At 53.3% G+C, this 22,623-nt stretch overlaps 2 long non-coding RNA genes across 4 annotated transcripts in view; one reads left to right on the forward strand and one right to left on the reverse strand.

Moving 5' to 3' along the window:
* LOC121077440 overlaps positions 1–11,043 on the forward strand; it is a 46,399-nt gene extending 35,356 nt beyond the window's left edge. Inside the window, exon 5 of one of the 2 annotated variants that reach the window (XR_005824043.1) lies at positions 9,434–11,043. This is a non-coding gene — a long non-coding RNA (uncharacterized LOC121077440). Of the gene's footprint in view, positions 1–4,392; positions 5,379–9,433 lie in introns of those variants that run through there. The other variant, XR_005824042.1, reaches the window with a different exon arrangement.
* LOC121077441 lies at positions 8,266–11,495 on the reverse strand. 2 transcript variants are annotated; one of them, XR_005824045.1, is made up of 3 exons: positions 11,367–11,495; positions 8,770–8,930; positions 8,266–8,556 (listed from the first exon to the last, which is right to left on the reverse strand). It is a non-coding gene; the product is annotated as an uncharacterized LOC121077441 (long non-coding RNA). The 2 variants fall into 2 exon arrangements; XR_005824044.1 differs by having other exon boundaries at positions 8,770–8,949.
* Positions 11,496–22,623: the final 11,128 nt, after the last annotated feature.

Genomic DNA, 22,623 nt, shown 5'->3' on the forward strand with positions numbered 1-22,623 from the left:
AGCCCCGGCTCTTAAAACGAGAAGCATTTTCCGAAATGGCTGGAACGCAGTTAACCTGAGCGCGCTCCTGCCGCGCCGGAGAAGGGCATTCGCCATCAGAGAGTTATAACAAGAATCAGCTGTATTTGTGCAGGGGACAGATGGTTAGTGAATAACCGGTCTGATCAAATACCTTCAGCCATAAAATTACAGGGGAAGGAAACATATGGTATTACCCACTTGTGCCTTACTGTGGGCCGGACGGGCAGCTGCCTCCAGCCCTGTGCTCAGGCATGTGCTGCGGCTCCTGCGTGAGCCCTGCCTTCGGTTCGCACGCGGAAAACGGGGGCAGTGCTGGGAGCCGGGCTCGGGTTTGGCTCCATCCATCCATCGCACGCCAGCGGAGCTCCTCCGCTGCCCTGCGCCATCCCCGGGACCCAGCCCCGGTGGCTGCGGAGCTGCAGGCCCAGCCTGGTTTAATGCCATCTAATTCCCTCTTCCTGGCTCATTCCTGGGTGCAGGCCTGTCCTCCCTGGGCTGTGCTAGCACCCCCGTTACAAGGCTTTTCCCAGCGTCTAACCTGACTTTCCCTTGCTGTCACCCAAGTCCATTATTTACAGGTCCGTGACGGATAGGACAATCTACTCCCTCTCTTTTTCAGACTCATTTTATGTATTTAAAGACCATTGTCTCAGACCTCCCTAGACTAAACAGACCCAAATCCTTCAGCACCAATTGTGTGTGACTCCTGCTGCTTCCTCCTTGACATTTTCTGCATCCTCCTCACCCCAGCAGCAACTGGCACAGGTGGACACAGCCCTTACATGTCCTGCATCCCCTGCGAGGCCAGGATCCCGTTTGGACCTCTATTTTCCTCCCCTTCCTCTAATATATTGTCTTAGGGAAAGTCAAACTGCCCACAAATATCAACAAATGCAGCCACTTCCCATCCGTGAAGCAGGGAGAATTATCCCGCTGAGGAAGGAGCTCAGCAGAAAACCAAGCAGGAGCAAGGTGAAACAACTTGACCAAGGTCACCCAGAAGTGGGGAGTGCCAGCCAGCGCGCTCCTAAAAAAACACGCTTTAATATATACCTCTAATCATCCCTGTGCAGGAATAGCTATTTCCTTTGTAAAATGCCAACTGCTATTAAATCTCTCCCTGGACTTCTTAGCCCTGAAATTGCATACGTTACCCTCTGCTGGTGCTTGGGGCTTTGTTCTGGTTGTATCAGCTGGCAAGACAATTCTCCTCATTTGGCAGCATTTGCATAAAACCAGCGCTGATTGCTGATGAGCCTGGTCTCTGCTGCGACTCCGACTCGAGCACCTGTTCTTCAGGCCCGGGCTTGTTTCTGCTGCAATCAAAGGGAGCTTGGCCATTAACTTCAAAGCAGGCAGGATAGGGCCCTCTATCAAAGCAAACAAAATGCAAACTTTGGAAAGCATGCTGGAACCACTACATTTTTTACCCAGATACCTGATTTATTACCCCCAAAGTCTGCAATTGCTCAGGACCAGAGTTCCTGTTCAGACCCATACTTCTCTATGCCAGTAGCTTTGGCTTTTTCAGGAAGAAAGCTTTCTCACTGGATTATGCAAATACTCCATGCATTGTCATTCTCTGTTAGCATTAAGTTCACCTACCCTCTGGTTTGATTAATATACCCTCTCCCCCTGTGCTTGCTCTAATATGTTTGTTTTAGGGATGGGCAAATGAGCTGGGAATAAGAAAAATGAAATTGAACCTTCACCCAAAACTTGAAGTGGGTGGTTTGGAAAAAAAAAAGAAGCACAACAGAATGAATAAGTCTTTGAACCACACAAATAGTTCCCTTGTTGGTGCAGGAGAGACAGTCTGGGCCCCAAAATGATGAAATACCGTGTCCCTCGCTGTTTCCAGAAGCACTCCAGCGGGCTCACCACAGCTCCCGAGCCCACAGCAGACGGGGCTCCGGGACCATGGAGCTGGGGCTCCGGGACCACGGCCCCTGGCAAATGCAGCCCGGCCCCGGGGGGAGGCCGCAGGAGGCTGCTGCGTGTCCTGGGGGTGCTCAGTGCCCAGCGCCGCTGGATGTGCGTGCCCCAGCACCTGGCCGCTCGCCAGATCGCCGGTCACATCTCCCGCTTGAAATCGCTCTGTGATTTGTTTGGAAGAACCTGTCAGAGGCTGGCAGGTTTCCCACAGCTGATGAAAGGAGCTAAGGATGTCTGAGAGCCTCACAAGGTGATACAGCCATTAAGGCATCATGACAGACTCAGCACAGAGGCACTAAAAACACGGCGAGATTGGCAGCTCCAGTGTCTGAAACTAAACAAGGACTGCAAAATAAACCGAAGGGTGTGCGACGGGGTGTGTGAGCATGCACGTGTGTGTGCGTGTGCATGCTCGGGAAGTCAGCATCCTTCTCTTCTCACTTCCCTTGACAGCTCTGGACTTAAAGTAAGATGTAAGCAAACAGAGAGGGTGCAAGCTGTCGTTGGGAGCCCCGCTCATGAATTATAAAGGGCCATTCACGGGCGTGCTTTTCTTCTCTTTAAAATGCGTTTTGCACCGCTGAAAGGCAGGCTGGCAGCGGGGTGGGTGGGAGCCCTGCTTACCCTCGGCACAGGTTCGGCACACGCAGGGGGCTGTGGATGCCCTACTGCAGCGGTGCCCGGCTCAGCTCCACTGGGCGCGAGGTGCTGGGGACACTGGGCACAGGGAGCAGCCTGCCCGGCCCTGCAGCAGGCAGCAAAGAGACAGCAGGAGGCCTGGGGAAATATGGTGCTGCTCAGCACCAGCATCTCCAATGAGGCTGCTATGGCAGTGGCTTGGCAACGAAGTTGTTCTTACTTGTTTAGGGAGGTAAATCAGTTCATTTGCTTTGCATTCTGGCTTCCCAGCCCTGAGAGAGCGCACTTGGTGTTTCAGCTTTTATCTGTACTTTCACAGCCTAAATGCTTCCTAGGGGTGGAAAGAGAGAAGTGGAGCTATCTGGCCATCTTTCATCTCCTGGGGAGCGACACGTCTCAGAAAAACTCCAGGGATGCCGAGCACCGAAATCACCTTTCTGTGCCCACACCGGGGCTGCGGTAGCCGGCTGTGCCCAGAGCCATGGGGCTCCACGCCGGGCTGGGTGGCCAGGCAGGGCCTCCTGCCGCCCTGTCTCATGGGAATGGGCACACAGGGCATGGAGAGCTTGGGCAGACCCAGCCCTGCAGTGCCCTTGGTCCTCGGAGCACCTCGTGCAGCGCAGTCCTTGCCGAGGAGACACCCCGCAGCGGTGCGCTGCCGGCGGGCTGTGAACGCACCCGGCCCCCCACCCGCCTGAGGGGGCTCCCTTTTAATTTCACTGAGTGCTCCCTCACTGGTGAGTTAGATGAAAAGTGAAGTGAAACCCGACTGACGTCCTCAGCCTCATTTATCTTTCATGCTCACACCGCACTCGCTTTCATGCTTTTTCCCTTCCACTTTTAACCCTCATGCACCAGCACGCGGCCCCGGTCCTCTGCTCCCCTGCACTGCCAGAAGTGCTGCCAGGCTGGGGATTCACCCGCGGGTTTAGAGCTCCTGAAGAGCTGCTGGGGGAAGAAATCCTGCCTCTACCGAACAAACCAACCTGCTGCTCTCACCAGGTTTTTGCTGCCCAACTGAGATATGAAAGCAGATCCTACTTGTTGGGGTTGGGGTTGGAATAAAGCGTGATCCTCGCTTTGTGCGGGGTACTGCTGGTAGCACCGGGTCCTGGGTTCAGAGCATCTCACATGAGAGCAGCACAACACACCCAGGCCCCTGTTCTGACCAAATAGTTTGAGATGTTTGCCGAGCCTCCTGCCGAGCAGTTGCTTTGTGTAGGTGAAGCCAGCCAGGAAATGCAGGGCAAACCCATGAGAGTGATGCAGAGGAGATGAGCTCCCAGGCAGGACAGGGAAGGAAGGGGGTCACCATCCCCATCCCCATCCTTGTCCCTACCCCATTCCCATCCCCATCCCCATCCCCATCCTTCTTCCACCACCCCTGCTGGCCCCACTACCTCCAGCCCATCCCGGGACTGCCAACAATTGGGGAATCGCAGGTCTGAAGTACCACTCTGTGCAAAGAGGAAGCATTATCTAAACTTGCCTGCCCCCCGCCCCCAGCCATAATTAATAAACTCAAAGGAAATTAAACCACAAGTAGAAAAAAATCCAAACAGCAACCCAACCCGACCCAACCCAACCCAAAGTGCTTCACGTGAGGCTTGGGGGGAGCAGGCACCGGCAGCCTGGAGAGACCATCAGAGGTAATTGCAGTCACAGGGCGAGAGGCTAAAACAGCATGAAATGAATCAATTTAACAGATATTAAATTTGCAAGCCCCGGGCGACAGGACTCCATTCAGTTTATTTGCATTAATCAGGTCAGGGGAGTAACCTTGGTTTTTTCTTGCAGGAGATATCATCAGCCTTTATTTGTTTCTCATGTGAAAGTATCACAACGGATAAACACAGCCTGGGCGAGGGCTCTGAAGTCCGAGCCACCGGGCAGCCCAGCCCAGCTCCTGCCTGAGCAGCCCCGGCTCGCAGGGAGGACGGCCACAGAGGGCTTCCCGGCGCCAGCTCCAGACCTGGCCTTGGACTTGGCCACGCTCCTCCTCTTCCCAGATCCTCTAATTCATGCTTTCCCCCGGCAGAAAGTTTTCCAGGGGCAGGCAGGGGGCTTGGACCTGCCCCCCCCAACACAAATGTTCATCTAGAAATGCACAAGTCTGTGTTATGCCTAGGTGTGCACGTGTGTGTGTGCTGCCTGGGCACGCAGGGGAATTATATTTGATAGCATCTGAGACCTTTCAGTCTTTCTCAGGAATATGCGAGGGGTAAATTTAGCTCCGTGTGTGTGTAGGTGTGTCAGAGAGACAGCAGCGTGCCGTGTGTGAGCCTCCGTGCCTGCACTGCCAGCTTCACACGCTGATACGAAGGTGACACCTGCCCTGAGGGGTGTATTTGAAGAAATAAGAATATCATTCTCTGAGTGATACGGGTTTGAGAGTCATAAAGAGGAACTGAGGGGCCTGGCATGTGGATCCTCCAGCGAGGATCACCCTGCTTGTCAGGCTGACGTGCTGCTACCCGCTGCTGCTCCCTCCTCAATGTCAAAAAACAAATAGTTGTCTCTCTCCAAGAAAAAGGAAAAAAAAAAAACATCAAAAAAATCCAAAATATTCATTCTTAGAGATGCAACAAAGAAGGCTCCAAGCACTTAAGCTAGTTTGCCATTGCTGTGTGCTGTAAGATCAGGTGCTGCCTCCTCCAGTTTGACCATGAGCTTCCCTGGTTGCAGTGACATGGATCCGTCTGGCGATCTGAACTTTCCTGTAATGCCTGGTGGTGTTTCACAACACAGCACGTAGCTGTGCTCCTGGTCACGGACTGCCACTGCTACCCTGCAAAGACACATGCGAGCACCCAGCCCAAGGTGCCTGAGCACACAGAGCCCTGTGCTCGGTGACTTGCCGGTGACACGGCGTGGTGCATCCGGAGGTCCTCAGCAGTGCCCAGGGCACTGACTCGGCACTTGGGTGAGAAATGCCTCCGGGGAGCCGAGCAAGGTGCCCGCGGACACAGATGATGGACGAGTAGGGTTTGGAGTTGAACGGAAAACCTCCTGCAAGAGCTCGTGTCCTTCAGGGCATGGGAAGAACCCTCCTGACCTTACAAGCTGTGTACGAAAATCCCCGTCTGGTCAACCACAAGACGTTTTCCACACGCCTCCGACAGGGCAGGAGGGGGAAGCCACGGGAAGGGTTGCAGGGGTGCCAGCAGCGCCCACAGGACCCGGTTGGAGCAGGGGTGGCCGGGCAGTGCAGCCGGTCCCAGGGGCAGGATGTAGCCCCTGCAGTGCACAAATGCCCAGGGGTTCGGTGATTCAGCCTGGGGACTATCTCAGAAAGGAATTTGCATGAAGCTCTTGCAGATGGATCACTCCTGCAAAGTCTTATTTAAATCCAAACAAGCAAAACAGCCCTCCCTACTCAGGGCTGGCAGCGCTTATTTATCACCTACGAAATGCATACATTTGGGACGTATGTGTATGCATGTCTCTGCGTGGGGGCGGGGGGAGGAAAAGCATCTTCTGAAAGAGAAGCTGGTCTCTGCAGAACGGGAGTGCTTGGCATGGGCCACACAAGTGGACAAAGCCCGTAGCTTTGGTGGTGCCACTTTCAGAACCAGCACTTAAAGTGGTTCATAAAATGGGGAGATGGCATGGCTAGTGTATATATGGGGAAACTGAAATGCACAAACGAGAAAGCTGTCCTCAAAATATACCATGAGTCATGCTAAATGGAAGCAGAAAAAAAACAGTTTTGACTCCTAGTCCCCTTCCCTAGGCACTGAACTCCACTTTTAGTCTGGGTTCCCATGAAAAGAGGGCTTAGGCAATCACGCTGTCTGCCTTGATATCATCTATGGCCTCCCACCCTGTTCCTTTCCCCAGCAATTTGGGAAGCTATTGGCCAATCCCAAAAAAATGATGACAGAACTCAGGCCTGCAGGAAATCAGTCTTTGTCAGCTCCAGTGGACTTAAATATTTCCTGTCAGTGTCGGGTGTGCCATTTCAAACGGGGGAAGCCAAAACATCACCTTGGTAGCAGGGCTGGTGCGTACCAGTGTCACAGACATTGTGATCTTCTCTTTCTTTCTTTTTCTTTCTTTCTTTCTTTCTTTCTTTCTTTCTTTCTTTCTTTCTTTCTTTCTCTCTCTCTCTCTTTCTCTCTTTCTCTCTTTCTTTTTCTTTCTTTCTTTCTTTCTTTCTTTCTTTCTTTCTCACTCTCTCTTCCTTCCTTCCTTTCTTTCTTTCTCTCTCTCTTTCTCTCTTTCTCTCTTTCTCTCTTTCTTTCTCTCTTTCTTTCTTTCTTTCTTTCTTTCTTTCTTTCTTTCTCTCTCTCTCTCTCTCTCTCTTCCTTTCTTTCTCTCTTTCTTTCTTTCTCTTTCTTTCTTTCTCTTTCTTTCTTTCTTTCTTTCTTTCTTTCTTTCTCTCTCGTTCTTTCTCTCTTTCTCTCTTTCTCTCTTTCTTTCTTTCTCTCTTTCTTTCTTTCTTTCTTTCTCTTTCTTTCTTTCTTTCTTTCTTTCTTTCTAACATAAATTACAGAAACTGCCTTTATGCAGTTATCAAGGTCTCTGATGCTCTGTAGAGCTGACATGTTTGACTCAGTGGGCTTTACATTGTGAGGAGAACCTAATCTCATCGACATCTTCCAGACGAGAGCACAGCCCACGAGAAGGTGAAGGCAAACAGAGTCTGTGCCATCCTCCCTCCTGCCGCTCAGCCCTCTGACCGTGCAGGAGCTTTTCCCAACGTGACGTCTTGCTTCTCGACGCCTTTCCCCAGCTGCCGCAGAGCTGCAGCCTCCCCTTGCCTCGACCTCTCCTCCCCGCAGCTCGGGGAGCATCCTGACCCTGGGAGCCTCGGTCCGGCGCTCAGCCGATGCCAGGCCGCCTGCCCCCTGCTGCCACGGCAGCTGCTCCTCAGCCGTGCCTCCGGAGTGCCACGGAGGGCGTTTTGGTTTCCTGCCCGCGCTCCTCGCACCAGCACGCTCCTAGCAATGAGCAGGGAGAAAGAGGACGAGCACGGCCACCCCGGGACTAAATATCAAAGAAAAAAAGTGGTTTGAATCTGTTCCATAGCAGTGAAGTTGAGAAAGTGGTCAGACAAGCAAGCTCAGACCGAGATGCTGACTTTTCCAGGTCTGAAGGTTGCTCTAAGTCAGAGCCAGAGCTGCGTGCGGGCAGGGAGCTCTGTGCTGCCCAGCACAGCCCCGCGGCCAGCGCGGGCCACGCGGCGCCTCCTGCTCCCAGCACAGGCGACCTGGCAAATTCCTGCAGCTGCTGCGGCTCGGGCAGGGCTGCGCTCCCCTTTCCAGCCACTAAATAAATAACGCAGAGGGGCCTGTCGGGTAGGGGCTGGCTGCTCCGCTCCGGCCGGCAGCCTGCTGCCTGCTGCCGAGACGAAAGCCATCTTCCAGCCGGTGATTTAACATTCCAAGGGAGCAGATTAATGCCTGCAAACTTCTCAGTGGAAGCATTCAAACGCTAATTGGTAGTTGCAAGTAATTAAAGTAATTTACTCAGATTATAAAGAAATTTCTTAACAGTGATTAAGCAACTCTGGGACGTGTGTAGTTGTTTGTAATCACTCCCCCAGGGGGATTAAAGCTCTTGGCTGCATGTAATATGTCTTGTAACACCCTATGGGTCCTGTTGGCTCATGATAGCAACGAACAGCTTGTTGGAAGAGATATAAATCAGGTCTGCACGCACACAAAGTACATCGCGTGGGGAACAGCTCTCTCTTTCATGGCCCGGGCCGGGGGAGCACCAGCCGGCGGGGAGGCAGACATCCCATCAGCTGCGGTTTGCTCCACAGACGGGGCCCGTGTCATCCAGTCATCAGCACCAGCACGGGGAGAGGCAGAACCGAGGGCAGGGTGGCGGGCAGAAAGGGCTGCTGGCACGGAGACAGGCTCGGAGGAGAGCTGTGGTCACTTCTGCTCGCTGGTTTCCATCGGCCGACCCATAAAACAGGAATAAATCCACTAAAGCTGTTGGTTAAGTGCTCTGAAAGCAGCAGAGGAAACGTGCCAGATAGCTGTTAAGTTGATATCTAGCAGATTGTACTTAGCCAGGACTAATCAGTAGATTATCATTCGGCTCATTTTGTGTCCCTGCTATCCTGGCCAAGCCCTTCCCGACTTTGCTCAGCCTTGGTTTGGGCCCACGAAGCCCATTCCTGCTCTGAGGCACCAAGAGGAGGGAGGCTGCTTTACTCACCTGGGACAGCAGGACTTTTCCTGCCCACATCCCGGTTCCTGGTAACACGTTACGCAGTGATGTCTTTCCCTTCCAGCCCAGAAATGTGCATGCAGGATTAGCCAGGCTCAGCAGGGTGACTTCATGGAGAAATATCCCGGGTCTGAAGTGCTTCCCGCTGGCTGGAAGACACATGTTACACTAGGCGAGAATATCTGGAGTTATATATCACACATCCCACCACCCTGCCCTAGTGCCTCCAGGGTGCTAGGCGGCCACTGTGGCACCTGGCCATCAGCTGGCGGTGTCCCTGAAGGAGCAGAGGGTTCCCAACACACCGTGATCCAGGTCCATGACCCCCAGGAATCAGTTAATTCCAAGGAAAGCCTTCTGAATTACAACCCTATGCCCTCACAAGCCAATGGCTGGATTCTAACTCTTCAGTTTATTTTTAGACGGGTTCGTGTGTGTGTGTCTATGCTGGGAATAGAGAATGGCAGGTATTGCATGAAATCTGACTGCAGAAGGATGCAGGTTTACCTGTGCAAACACATGTGGAGTGAACTGGGAGCACAAGTCCTGCAGTTACTTTGGCACTTCACTTGGGTGTTTGCTTTCTGCAAATTTTGGCCAAACAAAACCAATTGTTCTTTTTTTTTTTTTTTTTTTTTTCTTCTCTCTGAAGGCAACACAGAAAGGACAGAGCAAATCCACGTTTTGTTTGTTTGCTGTTTGAAATGCATGCCTGGGAGGAAGGCATTGTTCTGCCAGCTCTGTGAAGGACAGAAATACACCACAACCTTCAGCAGCGCCGAGCGGCGAACCCTCAGTGTTAGCATTCAGAGGCTGCATCATGGACGCCGTTACATTGTGCGGCATGGGACATGCTTTCCAGACTCAAATATAAATAGTTTTTTTTTTTTTTTTTTTTTTTTTCCTGTGTTCTGTTTACTGTGCGTCGAAATCAGATTTTCCCTAATGGTCCTTTATAAATAGTTTCCACCCACCCTCTGCTTGAAAGCTTCTCTGACTCACATTGAAAATTAGGTTCTTCCCCTCCTCGCTATTGAGAACAATTATAGCTCTTTGTTCAATGGGAATTAAGAAGCATGAGGGCTGAATCCATCCACAGGAAAATTGTCACTCTCTTTTGTTTTCTGCCTGCAATAATTATCCTGCCAACCGCTCGCTCTGACATCCTTAAACCCTCCGTGCCTCCACCGAGCATCCGCTGCGCCCCAGCTCCAGCCCGCCGGCGTGCTTTGTGCTGATTCACTTTATTGGCTCCCTCGTTAGCCACATCCTCGTTACCTTGCCTTGGCGTTTCCCACCGAGCTGCGCCTTCCATCAGGAGGGAGGCAGCCCTGTGAAGTCTGGGCCGGCATGGGCAAGAGGGGGACAGAAGGAGCAGCTGGTCCTCTGGCACGGCCCCAGGGGTTTGATTATTTCTCAGAAAAGATTTCACCCTGTTGCTGCTGAAAGAGGACAAGGCGCAGAGAAACCACAACTTCAAAACATCCCTCCCGGGCCCAAAAGGGGGCTGCTGTCCCTGCGGGAATGCCTGGAAGCTCTGGGGGAGGGGGTCCCATCCTGGCTGGCTCTTGTCCGCGCTCAGCCGGGTTTTATTTTTGGTGCATTCCCTGGAAATCCAGCGGTCTCTGGGCTTGGAGGGGGGTGGCTCGGAGCTGCCACCTCCGCTGCCACCGGCGGTGTCAGGCCAGTGACCATGGGCACCTCCAGGAGATCCCTCCTCAGGGCCAAGGGCACGATGCTGTGGGGTGACAGAGAGAAAACAGGGACACAAGAAGTGATGAAGAAGGCCAGGAGAGCTGCCTGGTGAATAAACACTTTTCTCTTTCTGCAAGTCTGCTCCAGTGTGAAAACGCCTGTTTAAAGAACACGACTAAATCCTACCCGATTTTTTTAAAGGATCCAGAATGACTAACCATTGACCCCTCCAGCCACACACTCATTTTTCATTAAACTGTTCCTTGGATCTTATAAGCAGAGAGAGAGAGAACAAGCAGGCGAGTGAGCGAAAACAACCAACAGTGCCCTGGGGCTATAATAACCGAGGTAGGAACATTTTAAATTATACCTTGGGTCAAAATGATTTTAGATTGATCAGAAACCGAAATTACCCCTGAGTTCCAGTTGATTGTCTGTGTCTTGAGTTCATCTGGAGGCTGCGTTTCTCCAGCAGCCCCCATTATCATTATTATGAGGAGTGTGTATACATTGACCCTGTTATTTTAAGCAGCAGAGGAGAAAAGAAACAGCCTTTGAACCTTAAAAACCCACCAGTTGAAGGCAGCACACTGGCTGGAGAAGTGCACATTTGTCATTTCTGCCCTCCAGCCAGGAGCAGGTCCCCGCGGACCCATCGGGAGGTGCCGAGCCCCCCGGCAGGCTCAGGAGCCCCCTGCCCCTGCCTGCTCTGCCCTTACCCGCGGGCTGCGCGCAGAAATGCTCAGCAGAGGTGGCAGGCACGGCACGGTGCCCGAGGTTGGAGAGCAGCAATGCACGAAACAAGGACAGTATTGGTTTTTCATTACCAGGACAGTGCTAACAAGACAAGACTATTTAGTTGTGAGCTGGAAAACAGAGGAGGCCATTACCTGGCGAAGCTTTCGGTGGCTCTGCTGTGTGTCCCCTGCAGGTCCTCGTGCCTCGGGGTAGCCTGCGACACCCCACCCAGGGCTGCAGCCCCGGCACACCAAAGCACACACTTCCCCCAGGGGTTTAAGCATTGGAGTGTGTGTGTATGCGCATATATTTGTTACATTTTGTAACCCATTGTAAAATACTGCAACTCACTAAGTGCTGCCACAACTTTCCATAAATATCTAATTTTTTTACTGGTGCTTAGCCATGCTGCAGGGGCCCTGCACCCGCTGCCCCACACTCACAGACATGCAGCAGCTCAGGCTGAGCGTGGGAGAAGGCTGGCAGGAGGGTGCTACAGGGTCCTGTATGAAAACCGCTTATTTTTAGTTTTCTGGTATATAAAAACTAAATATTATCATCTTGTCTCATGCATAAAAACTAAATATTGTCTCATTGGTGTTGTCTTGACAATGAATAATCTATAATTTTTTATTTTATTTATTTATTTTTTTTTGAATTATTGACCATTGAACAGTCACTGCATGCTGCCAATGCTAGGACAGCACAAGAAAACAATAAAAAATATGAATAATGTCTGTAAAGGCTGGGGCAGATGGAGCAGGGCCAGGCAGCGGTGCCCGCACCGCAGGCTGCCTGCAGCGGGGAGCTGCCTGCACCGGGCGATAGGACACCAGGACAGACAGGCGTGCAAATGCTGGGAGACAGCGCCGGGGATGAGCACAGTAAGCAATGCAGAGGAGGGGAACATGGCTTCACCTGCCCCAAAGCCTCTGCCTCGGCTGTTTTTAAAGCCCTCTGGGTGGCAGGTGGACGTGTCTGACAAGGTGGTAGCCACCGGCCGGCCAGGCTGAGCGTGGTGCTCGGGTTGAACCTCACCCAGGAGGAATTCCAGCATCACACCCACATCAGGATGTTCCCCTCGCAGCGTGACACTGCACCCTGAGCGAACGGCTGGAGACGGCTCTGCGCCGGCTATCCCCGTGCATGCTACACTAAGTGCCAAGAACTTGCATCGCTTCCTCTCCCTGCCTCCCAAGGAGGCACTTTTCATTCTTTAACTCCTTTCTCTTGCATTCAGCTTGACTGCTGGAACAGCACCAAGAGGTGTGAGGTGCACGTGGTCCTTCAGGCGATGCAGTTAGCATTGCTGCAGAGGCGGCACGCTGCCCGTCAACACTGAGAGCCACAGAGCTGCTCGGCTGCTGGGCACGGGGTGCCTGGGCATCCACCCCCTCTGCTCCTCAAAAGCTCATTTTTGAGAGACTTTTCCTAACAGCAGCGAGTAGTGCTGCTGTACTTTGTTCAGCTATTACGGGAAGTGCATGGCAGGGTCCACTTAATGAGCGTGGTGCTGAGAACTTCAGCCTAGGAGCTTGTCTGGGAGCACGCAGCCCTTGAGCACCTACTGAACGAGCAAGGGAGCTGCAGAGCCCTGCCCACCCCACCTGCCTCCCGCTCCTGGCTCATTCTTCATCTGTTCCCCTCCCTTCGTGGTGCTTAGTTGTTGTTGTTGCTGTTTCCCTCATGTTGGAGCCCTGTTGTGCCCCCTCCCTCTCCTGTCTCTCCTCCTCCCTGCAAGGGAGCAGTGATGCTCACGGGTGTGGAGACGTTTGCTCATTCAGCACGTGTCGCTTGGCGAGGTACATAATGAAGTTGCTGAGCTCTCGGTGCCTCCCAGGGCTGTGACATGTTCAATACCATCACAAATTACTGCTTGGGTAATGCATGATTAATCCAGCACAAAGTACCTGCCAGGTGGCGGGCGCTACGCAGCGCGCTGCCAGCAGTTAGTGTGCTCCGTTAACGAGGGGACGGTCCCGACCCCACAGCACCAGGGTTGTGACCAGCTGCGGGGACAGGGCCACCGCTGTCCCTAGGGAGAGGAATGTGGGACGGGGAGGCCGCAGGGCTCATGGGCCATCCTGATTTCTGTTTTCTTGCATTATAGCAGGGTACTAGTGAGTGCAGGGCTTTCCTGGGGCACGTTTCCAGCATGGTTTTTTTCTGAGTTGGTGGGACTGTGAGAACCATTGCACAGAAACATACCGGGTGAAAGTGATCCCTCCCCTGAGTGATGGGCCACGCTGAGCCTGCTGCCTACATGTGAGCAAAACCTCCGAGCCGACAGCTTTCGGCTTTTGGTCTGCTCCATTCCACTGGCTATTTCTGATGGCTCTTTTGGGCTGGGGCCACGCTGGTGCTACACAAAGATCGTCACTGCTGGACCTCAGGGCTCGGTCCAGGTGCCCTGCAGACACCGGCTGATGGTGGTCACCAAAGACTCTTCCTTTCACAGATGCCAGTGTGGGCAGTCAAGGGTTACTTAACTGTGGTCATGTTTTGAGGAAAATGTTGAAGATATTTCCCATCCTTAAGTGGGATGAAAAAGTGGAAATCTTAACCAACCACCAAGTTTGTACCTAATAGTTCCCAAACTGTTTCTTGAACCTGAAACAACTGTTTCTTCAATTTCTCAAAACAAACCATCTCAATAGGTCTTCAAACCATTCAGGAATGGCAGTCTTCCACTTCTGTTTTGTCACAATACTCTGTTCTTTTTTTTCTAGCATTTTTCATGTTGAGTCTTTATGTTTTTCTCTAGGAGAGATTTGTGAAAAATCTGCAAATAAAAAAAATATTTCCAGACAGTAGTTGCTTTGATCAATTTTCTCCAGAAATCAAACAATTCAATCAGCTTCCTGGAGAAAGGAGACTGTGAGCAACTGATGCCTTTCCCCTTTCCCTCCCAGCTGGAGGCACAGCCCCTGGCCACGCACACCCGTGCTGCTGGATGCGAGCACCCGTGGCACAGCCCCAGGGCTCGGGGCATGCAGCAAAAGTCCCCAGGGGGCACGAGCAGCCCTGCTCAGCCCGGCACAGCAATGCTCTGCGTGGGCATGCAGCACCCGTCTGTGCTGAGCCGCCCAAACCATTTCGTGCCGGGGCTGGCCTCTGCTGGACTGCAGCAGCCTTCGGTCTTCACTGACCCAATTTGGATTTAAGAAATGACCTCGAGGTGAAAGCTTCTGTATCCTGTTACCAGGCCGAACCATCGAGGTCCCAGACATTTATTTGTGTTGAGACGGAAATAAAACATCCCATGGACCTGCAGCCCACAAAGGGAAAGGAAAAAGTTTCTAGAAAAAGCAAACAAATTGTAGGTATGCTTGTGCTACATGAGTTTTAACTAAAGCCTCTCCTCTCCACAGAGCAACAGCAAACACAGTGGGAAATAAAAACAAAATTACCACTGCAAAGCCTATAATTGCATTTCAAAACCTACAGCCATTAATTCCCACAAGCGCCGGGATCAGAACTGCAAATAAAAGCAGCCGCCGATGTGTTCTGCATTCGGGGAGATGCTCCACGAGTCGAACGGAAATGCTTTCTGTGCTTGTAGGATTTTTTATTTTTTTTTTCACATGTGCCTTTTACCCCAAATAAAGCAATTACTTTCACAAAGCCGCCTGCGATCCCACATCGTTAGCAGAACACCAGGGTGGGTTCGCCAGGGGCTGCGGCTGGGGGCAGAGCCGCCAGGACCCCGCACTCCCAGCCATGGTTCCCACGCAGCCGCTGTGGCACCACGGGCACGTAGCCCGGTGGCTCCCACGGGGCTGTGGTGGGGCACAGACCCGGCTGGGGCTTCCTGCCACTGTCCTGTGTGTGCTGGCAAACCCTCTTTCAAAGCCTGTTGTTTTTAAACCTGCTTGGGCCTGGGCAGCTTAGCAGGGAGCTTTTTTATATTTTTCTTTCTTTTTCTCATGAGTGTGGCAGCAGTTTCTTGGGAGCAGTCCGGGACTGAGCACAAATGCTCCATGTCAGAGCCATGGAGTCTGCCTCTCCAACAGATGAACAAAGCTGGAAACGTTCCTGCATCCCCACGCATGCGGTGCTGCTCTGTGCTTTTAAGCTGTGCGGCTTGCTCTGCCTCGGCCCTGCCCATATCCCATAGAGAAATGCCGTGCAGGGGCAGGGAGAGCACCTCCTCCTCCTCTGCACCAGCCCCTGGCATGAGCAGCCGGCACGGCACCAGGAGGGGACAGGACCCCGTGGGGACATCGCGTCCGTCCCCCTGCCCTGCTGGTCCGGAGCTGCCGCGAGCCAGGCTCAGCCCCACGGCACAGGGTACAGAGTTCAGCCCTAATGAACACAAAATGCAAATGGGGTTTTATGGTCATTATCTCCACTTCCAAATAACCTGTGTTTTAACTCAGCTTTAATTAAAAAGGGGAAAAATATACCCAGGTAAACAATTTCCAAGCAGAGGATGGGCCAGAGCAATAGAGAATTCCTTTGACCTAACAGGCCCAACTTTCTGAAACTTTTAATTAAAAACACCAAAAATTTTGCCACGGTAGATTGCCCAGGGACCTAGGCCTTTGAAGAGAAGTAATTACGGCTACTTGGCCCCGTGCAGGGCGCTCTCTGTGAAGAAGCACCACAAATGAAAACGGCCTCTGTCTGCAGCCCAAGCCTCTGTGCAGTGAGGTACGTGAGAGCTCAGCCAGGACAGGGCCATCTCCATCGGCCACGAGGAGAGCACGCCTTGCCCAGGGAGTCGGCAAGGGTCAGTCTGGCTCCTCGGCCACCTCCTGAAGCTGGGGGGGTCCTGATGTGACCCCCTCCGTCTGGTCTCCCTGTCTGCACTTCCAAGACTGCAGTGGAGATGGGCTGCTCCTCCTGGTCACAGTGGGTGCCTCAGCTCTTGTGGGCTGCCAAGCACAGCCATGCAGTGTTCCCTCATCAGGAGGGTTTGTGTCCAGCGATGTGCGGAACTCACCTCCTAACCTGAAAGAAACAGCTCCGATCTCATGGCCCAAATTGTGCATTTTCTGCCTCAACTGCTGGCTTTAGTCCCAGGTGGAGGGACAGCAGCAAGGAGCTGCTGGCTGCGAGCTGGCCAGAGTTCAATGCCACAGGATTGGGAGGACCTCTATCCCCTTTCTACCTTGGCAGGACCCCTTTCTACCTTTTGCAGGAGCAAAATGGGAACTGAGATCCCTTGGACTGGACCCTGCACGGGGCCAGATTTCTGTGGTTGGGATCTGTGGGGGACATTCAGTGCCCAGAGCTGCAGCCAGGCTCCCCAAAGTGCTCAGCAGCTCCTCATCGAGTGGCTGAGCCAGCTTCCTTACTACAAATAAATAAATAATACGATCGATGTTATGTATCCTAACGAGCCTGGAGCTGCCACCGCTTGGATAATGCTCCGGCATGGCCTGCGGGCTCCCCGCAGCGATGGATGCGTCCTGGGACTTGCTGCGGGGCATTTCCCTGCTCCCGGGGCATCGTCCTCGTGTGCTGCCGCATCCCCCAGCAGCGAGAGGGGCTGCGGGTGGGCTCCGTGCTGCTGCGGGGGTGCTAAGGAGCTCGGCACTGGGGGCACTCGGAGAGGAGAATATTTCACAGTTTATAGCAGGAGTTTTGTTGTGGCTTCAAAGAGAGTACATTGCTCTCCGAGTAACGGACAAGAATTCAATAGAGTTTCCCCTGAGCGCAGGCAGATTCCTGCTGCCATTGGGTAGGAATTTAGAAAGAGAAAACATTTTGAAGAAATCAGAACGAGGAGGCAGAAAAACATAAGTGGCTGCACAAGAAAATTAAAATTAGAAAAAAAGAAAAGGAATATGTGTTAGAGATGGAGCTGCTCTAGGAATGAAAGAGCTGTGACAGGCATGTGTTGATGCCACCAGGCATAACAGAAAAAGAAAGAAAAATTGGGATAGTGTTTTTTTTTTTAGCATTTACTCCAAAAAACACTTGCTGAACACAGAGCAATCTCTTTGATATGAAGGTTAATTGAAAGAAATGGTACAGACCCCTTGGAACTCTGTCTTAAATAGCTCCGAAGAAGAAAAGTTTGGGGCGAATAAGGAAGACAAAGGAAGCACAGTAGGAGCAGAAAAACAGAAGACGCAAGAAAGACTTGGGAGGACAAACGGGAGCAGCACACCCCTCACGCCTTGTGTGTTCCCTCCTGCCCAGGCGTTGGGCATCGACCCCATGGCACCAGCCCTGCTCTTGCCCCACGGGAGCTGCTCATCCCCTCGCAGGGTGCTGCGGAGCTGGTGCCATGCCTGGCTGTGCCGTGTCCTGCTGTGCTCAAACAGCACATGAGGCAAGCTCAGGAAGGCATCCCAGAACTGCTGGATGCAAAATATTACAGGCTTTTTCCCCAAATAGCAATGCGATGGTGAAAGTAAAGCAAAAAGGATGGAAAGTTAAAGTCAGAGTCTGAACGTCCTCCCCAGGCCACAGCTTGAGCCATTGCTTGGGTCATGAACCTCCACTCGAGGACAGGTTTAGAAGCCTGCAGATCCTGTTTAATATTCTTCCCCCAGGCCTCTTTGTTCCTCCAGGCTTTGCCCAGAATGAGAAATGAAAGCACTGAGCTGGGAAGCCAGGAACAATTCTTGGGGTCTGCAACTCCAGCAAAATTACGATGGGGCGCACATGTCATGGGAGAACTTCTGTGCCATGGTTTCAGAGTGATTTCAAGATCAGAAAGGGTTCAAGATAGCCATCTGAACTGCTGGAAGCTTCTCTGAAAATGTTTGTCTCGTCTCTAGTCAGCACTTCCTCAAAGCCAGGCTGTTTCTAAAGCCCCTGCTGCAGCGGTGTCTGCTTGTAGGACACGAGCAAGCTCCAGCTCCCCGCACTGCAAGACCTTGCGGCGCTCCTCTTGGCAGCATCACACCACTAATTCGGGCAGACCAGCCCCAAAGTGGTCCCCATGGAGGGGCCGTGTGGGGGGGCCACGGCACTGCCACCACCGTGCCTGCCCCTCTGCATGGTCAGGGGCTGCCGGGGCTTCCCGAGCCTGTGCTCCATCGCCACTCTCGGAGCTACGCTGCAACTGGCCACCAAAGTCCCGTGGTGTTGTCTGTGCTCCTCAGTTAGCTGAACGTGGAAAGCACTCACGATGCAAATTTTCCCTTCAAAAGTCTCTTTCCTGCAAACCCTCAATGAATCAGCTGTTGAAGTCTCCCACTGAGAGCACTCTTGCCAGTAAAAGTTGATAGTGCTAATGTTTGTGGAGCGGGAACACAAAAGGGGGAAGAAGCAGCTAAAGCAAACTAATCTGAACAGTCAAATATTTGCGGAAAAATACTTACATTATCTGCCCCAATCTGTCCCTGATGTTTCACCCCACGCCCAGCACAGATTGATAGCCACAAGCCCAGCCTCCTTCCTTTCATGAATGAAGATGCAGCTGTGTTTTCTTTGTGCATACTCCCTTATTGAAGTCTTTGAAAAATATTCTGCATAGAAACAATTCTGTCGACACATCACTTTTCCGTGTTTTCCTCGCCCCCCTCATTCTTTACCACCAAGGAGATTTGCATGAAAATGCTCGCAATATTTCTGAAGCTCTCACCTGGCGTCTGGGTTTCTTCTGCTGCCTCCCTGTGAGGTCATTCCCTCTGCGCGATGATGCAGTCGGTGCTGGGGGAACGTTTCTGATGTCAGAAGGCTGTGACCACGGAGCAGGGCAGGCTGGTGGCTCACCCATGGACCCACAGCTCCTTCCCTTCCTGGCCATCTCCAGGCATCCCGCTCCTGCTGCCCCCCAGGAGCTTTCCCCCCCTGCCCACCCCAGGGAGCTGCAGGAGCCATAATGGGGGCACAAACTGCAGCAGGAGCATCGGCACCACCCGCAGCACCGATCCTGCCAGGCTTCCTGCGGGAACCCCGGCACGGAGGAGCAGAGGGAGATCAGGCCCTGCGCGAGGAGGGAAGGAGAGGGGAAGGACTGCCTGGGCAAACGCCTACCTCGCCTCTCCAGGACCCAAACCGTTCTAGGACGGAACAAGAAGTACAAAAATGTCTGTACGAAATTGCCCGGTGCAAAGAGACCGTCTGAGCTACAAAGCAGCTCCGTGTCTTTCAGTACCCACAGGCTGGTTCCTGCCTTGGTTTCTGGTGCAGAGCTCTCGTGCCAGGCCCGCTCTGCTCCTTGCTGCGCAGCAGCGCTGTAACAAGCTGCTCTTTGGAGCGAAACCCCCATCCCAAGTACCGGGCGGGCTGTCCGATATTGCATCTCACCTTTAACTTGCTGCTCAGGAGGAGGAAAAGCACAAAGCACAGAACAGAGCGGCCTCTCCCCCCGCCCGGCATTCCCCTATCAGAGGTAACGGGAGATCAAAGGCTAACACAGGCAGGGGCAGGACGGGGAGCCCCCTGCCAAACAGCAGGAGCAAACGCTTTGTGTCCTGTGCGGTGGGCACAGAGCCCAAGTGCTATCCCAGATCAATATGATTTAGAGGATGTAATTTTTTATATCTGCCATTGCTGTCACGGCCACAACCTTTCCTTGCTTTATTTTCTGGATGGCATTTTTTTTCCCCGTCTTATGTTCTTTCATCAAAATATTGTTTCCTCCTACTGGAATCACTGCATTCCTGATCTATATGCAGATCAAACCCTGGGAACAGATGCTATTGTCAACTTTTATTAGTTTATTCCATTAAGAAAGGAAGATATCTGTGCAGTCACTGATATAAACCAAGACTCCCTGCTCCCACCGAATGCCTCATCCCCTGGAAGCGAGAGCCAGCGAACGAAGTCCCCCCGAACCCGAGCAGTGCCACAAATCAGGGCCGTGTCCTGGCTGCAGACAGCACCAGGGCACCGGGGGAACACGGAGCGATTCCCCAGCACACCCAGCAGCCCTGCAGTGCCCCGCACTCAAGGCAAATTGCTTCAGAGTTCGGCAGCGAACCTCATGAGGAGAATTTCATTCCCCAGGATAAGCAAATGATGAGGCCACTTTAGCTATTTGTATTACTTTATGTATTTGTATTCTACTTAAAATGCCACGCTCCCTCCCGCTCGCTGAACACCATCCTTCCAATTACGTGGAGGTTTCTTCCATGGCCTCACGCTTTGCTCCTTCGCTGTTTATACATTTATTATTTACACACAGGCCTCCAGCTGCAACTCGCATGCTGGAAAAAAAACATTCTGTGCTGTGTTTGGTGAAAGATAAGAGAGGCAGGAGAGCTGCCAGCTCTGCACGGGGGGAAGGAGGAAAAACACCCCCAGCCTTATGTCTCCGCTCTTGTTGGGAACTTGAACTCGGCTCCCAGGGGCCGATGGAAAACGCTGCTAATCAGCTGAGCGTTTCAGAGCCTTGCTGGAGCAAGGTATGTAACTTAACCTGAGCTCAGTTGGGCTGTGCTCGGCTCCAGACACCCCCAGCACAGCGCGGGCTGTGCGGTGCAGAGCGCGCCGGCCGCCGGTGCCCCCTCCTCACCACCAACTCCTTCCAGCCCCGCTGCTCCCGGCCGCCCTTCAGCTTGCATTACGTCTCCCTGCCGCTCCTTTGTCTCGCTTTACGAGCTCTGACAAGCTGTGGCGTTTGAAAGGAGCCCCCGCCTAAGTGGGGGCTCTGGAAAAATGCACATATGGGGTGCAGAGCGGGGGCAGCCTCGCCTTGCTCCCGCTGCAGAGATCGCTCCCTCCTGGAAGTCATTTTTCTGCTGCTTGGCACTGGGAGAGCTGCGGGGCTGGGCCAACATCGGGGACAAACGGCTCCGTTTTGGGCCATGCTTTAAAGTGCCCCAGGCCTGGAATCCCTGTCCCCTCCCTTGGGCCTCGAGACACGGCGGGCACGAGGGACAGATCCCCCCGGCCCTGTGCTGCAACCCGGAGAGCCCAGGAGATGTTTACAAGTGCCAAAGGAGCAGTTTGCTTTGCTCTGAAAGCCACCAGAGATATTTCACAGGTTTGGGTAGGGCCAAGCCAAGCTGGGTTGGTTCCTACTTGGTGCAAGTCCCCAGCCCTAAGAAATGGGAAGGGAAATGGGGGAGAAATAACCCTGCAGTCGGACACGAGGTGGAAAGTGAGAGCAGTGTCAGCGCCGAGAGAGCACCACAGTGAGCAGGGCTCCAGCAGCAATACCTGAGCCCTGGGAAAGGAGAAAAATCAAGGGAAAGACAGCGCAGAAGGAGAAACGTAAGAGAAACCAGGCTAAGCTGCGCTTTTAGGGAGCAAGCTTTGGTTTACATTTTGTTATGTTTTCCTGGCAGACGTCCCAGAGCGCTGTGCATTTTCGGTGCGAGTGCTCCTGAGGAGGGGGAGCAGGAGCTGGTGGCAGCGCGCTGCTGCCGGGGGAGCAGAGGCGAAGCGCAGCCCCCTCTGACCGCCGCCACACAGCTCCTTAACGGGGCCGGAGTTTTTGGAGCTGCCTGGCCAGACCCGTGCCGCGGCTGCTGCTTAACCTGAGGGCCACAAAGACAGGTGAAGCAGAGCTCTCCCTCACACGAGATTCCCTGCACAACCCTTGCCTCTCCATCAGCACGCGGAGCCCTGTGCGGGGAAGACCCTGGGGGCAGATGGGTGCAGGGCCCCCTTTATAGGCTCCAGGCTCTCGGGACGTTGCTGATTGCTTCCTTGCTCTGCCCCTTTTGCTAATCCCTGCCCTGTCCCTGGGCTCCCAGGGCGGGAGGAGCAGAACCTCCTCTGGGTATAGAAAAAAGCAACAGGAGAAACTGAGGAAAAGGCACGGAGGGGCATGTTTGGCCAGGTCACGGCAGCTCGGTGCAAAGACACAGGACGTTGTGATTGCAGAAAGCGGCGATGCCCTCGGCTGGTGTGCAGGGAGCCCCCTCTGCCCTGCCCTGTGGCCAGCCCCCTGCCCGCAGCTGGGCTCGCTGCTGGGCCGTGTTCAGCTCCTGCCTCTGTCCGCTGCTGCTGCCGTGAGCACACTGCGCGAGAGCTCCTGCAGGTGAAGCTCCCGCCCCCTCGGGTAGATGGAATCACTTAATTCTATTACCCAGTCACTTCCACGCTTGCTGGCTTGTGTCTGAACCAAAGCAGGTTCAGCAAGGGAGCACCAGAAGCAACTTCTTGTCGGTGCAATTTAAACTGACACCTTCGTTCCCAGCACTCCGCACTCGTGCATTCTGGTTTGATCCTCGTGCTGCATCTCCCCAGATCCCGTCTCGCAGCGGTTGGTAGGAGTGATTAAATGCTTCCTCAGCTCCAGCGGCACGCTACAAAAATAGGGAGAAACAAAGAGCACACAGCCATCACCGTGAGCGGTTGCATGTGGCTGTCTTTGTGAGCAGCTGAAGTCTGCAGGCCCTGTGATGAGAGACGTTTGGGAGACCCGGTGGTGGCTGGGGAGGGGGTGCTGTGCTGTGTCCCCTCCAACCCAGCTGCCCCAGCAGCAGCACAGTGCCTGCTGCCCCGTCCCCCTGCATGTGCAGTCGCTGTGCATGAGGAACCTGTAATCCGGGG

This window comes from Cygnus olor, chromosome 13, assembly GCF_009769625.2.
Source record: "Cygnus olor isolate bCygOlo1 chromosome 13, bCygOlo1.pri.v2, whole genome shotgun sequence".
NCBI classification, from domain to species: domain Eukaryota; kingdom Metazoa; phylum Chordata; class Aves; order Anseriformes; family Anatidae; genus Cygnus; species Cygnus olor.